This window comes from Mandrillus leucophaeus, unplaced genomic scaffold (genome assembly GCF_000951045.1).
Source record: "Mandrillus leucophaeus isolate KB7577 unplaced genomic scaffold, Mleu.le_1.0 Scaffold99, whole genome shotgun sequence".
Lineage (NCBI taxonomy): Eukaryota > Metazoa > Chordata > Mammalia > Primates > Cercopithecidae > Mandrillus > Mandrillus leucophaeus.
In genome coordinates, this window is record NW_012110807.1 from 2,568,389 (window position 1) to 2,571,069 (window position 2,681).

Genomic DNA, 2,681 nt, shown 5'->3' on the forward strand with positions numbered 1-2,681 from the left:
TTTGTGTCACACTAAGGAGAGTCCAATTTATACCCCTCAGGAGGACTTCTCAACCCCCTCACCTCTCCCTCCAGGACCCTCGTGCTGTGTGCCGCCCCTGAGCCCCCCACCTGGGCGGGGCCGAGACGTCAGCAAGCTCGGGGCGGGGCTCGGGTGACCCCGACCCCTGGCGGTCCGCAGTGCGGAGGATGCTTACCGGGCTGACGTCGTACCGCGTATTTTTGACAACATCTTGACAGCGTTTCCTTGGCACTCCTGGGATTTTCATTGCCTATGAAGTGCAAGGTTAAGATTCTAGAGTCCAGCAGAGCTGAGTGTGATCCCACCAGCAACGCTTACTAGCGATATGCGTTGTGCAAGTGACTGAGCCTTGCTTTGCCTCATCTGATAAATGGGGTCAGGGTCCAGCACAAGATATGCGATTAGCCCAGGCCTCGCACCCAGAGGTGACCAATAACAGCAGTGACTCTTATGGCAAAGGGCCTTTTTCCTGCCCCTATGGAAAGCAGGACCTCATTCGTAGGTGAAGAATCCATCCTCTCAGCGGCTCATTTATCCAAGCCTGATGGCAGTACCTGCCTCAACGTGCCTGTCGACAAAATGGGAAGATGGGACTGCAGTCCCTCAGGGTCCCATGGCAACATCCAGGCTGCTGAGTTCCCCGAGGTAGACACAGATGAGCATTTCTGGGTGCAGGGGCAGAGAGAAAGTTTCAGTGCCAACAGCTGGGGGCAGGACAGGGTTTGCCACCCAGCCGGGTCACCCTCATGGACGTTTTTGCCTCTCTGGGAAAAAGCATCTTGTAAAGCAGTGAAGATGATACCTGCCGACTTCCCACTCTGCGTGGAGGAGAATCTGAAATGAGAAAATGGATTCTCAAAAACCTCTGTTTCTAAGCAAGCCTGAGAGAGTTCAATGGAGGCAGAAACAGATGACTGCGCTGAGGGACCGGGTCCCTCTTACCTGGCTTCCCCAGGGCCCAGAGCAGGACCTGAGACCAACAAAACCCCCTACCCAGGAGTTTCAATGAGCTGAAACCTGTTTCACTTTTAGAAAGAAGTGGGAAATGCACTCCTTCATTCATTCATTCATTCATTCATTCATTCAACAGTTTTCTGCAAGTCTGCTGTGTGCCAGGCACTGTGCTAGATACCCAGGCTACAACTGTGAACAAAACATTCCTGTCCTGAACGAGGTCACCGTCTGGCTGGGGAGACAGATGTTAAAGAAATAAATAGGCAAACAAATACGTAGCCACAAATATCCATAAATGCCCTGAAAGGAAAACCCATGAGCCATGAGCACGTAGGAAATAAAAAGGAGCTGGGGGAGGGGCAGGCAGGGCAGGCCTCCCTGAGGAGGTGATGTTTAAGAGGGACCTGAGGACTGAGCCAGAATTAGCCTGGTGAGGAGTGGAGGAAAGGAATTCCAGGCAAAGGGAACAGCGTGTGGGTGCTCTGAACCTGGAGGCCAGAAGGCTCGGGCATGCTGGTAAGGACAATGTCTTTGTGACCCAGAAGTCAGCAAGGGAGGAGTCCATGGAAGCCCAGTTAGATAGGGTCACACTAAGGATCTTGATTTTTGAAAATGGCCACAAAATAGGTTCCCGGGGACTTAAACGAAAACACACACCCTTGTTTTTCAAAGTGATTCCCGGGACTGGGCTTATATTCAGTCTGGTTTCACTCGCCTTTTACCTGTTCCAATCTGAAGGCACTGGACAATCTAGAATCAGAAATGCATTTCATCAGACTCTGCACATTGCACTAAGAAAGAAAAGGAAGGCTGAGGTTGGGCACGGTGGCTCACGCCTGTAATCCCAGAGCTTTGGGAGGCCAACATGGGCAGATTGCTTGAGCCTAGGAGTTTGAGACCACCCTGGGTAACATCATAAAACCCCATATCTACAAGAAATATAAAAATTAGCCAGATACGACCCACAGGTGCATGTCTGTGGGGGCCAGCTCCTCAGGAGGCTGAGGTGGGAGGATGGCTTGAGTCCAGGAGCTCGAAGGTTCAGTGAGCCATGATCACACCACTGCACTCCAGCCTGGGCGACAGAGTGAGTCCATTTCCATGAAAGAAAGAGAGAGAGAAGGAGGGAGGGAGGGAAAGAAGGAAGACTTTTAACAGGAAGATTAGAATTAGGGTTGGATCTGGGGTTAGAGTTGAGTTTTTGGTTAGGTTTAGAGTTGGGTTGGGGTTAGAGTTGGTTTTGGTGTTTCGGTTAGGCTTAGTATTAGATTTAGGGTTGAGGTTAGGATTGGGGTTAGAATGGGTTTGGGATTAGGGTTGGCCTTAGGATTGTGGTTGGTATTGGGGCTAGATCTGGGTTTAGGTTTGGTTTGGGGGTTAGGGTTGGGATTACAGGCTTGAGCCCCACTAAGTATATTTATGTCACTGGCCCCAAATCAAATATTTTTTGTTTAATGAATGAATCACTATGTTTCATTGTGAACCAGCGAGACAAAGTGACCAGCCAAGCTCACTTCCCTAGATATTCTGGGTTTTTTCTTTGTATTATTCTAAGAACAGGCTAGGAAAATTTACCTATGCACTAATTTCATATTCTTCTTTTTAAGGTAGAACTAAAAATCATACCACAGTAGGAAGCAAGAGAGAAATAGTCAGTCTGTGCATTTCAAACAGGTGACCAAGGAAGGAGAATTGGGGCCCAGGAG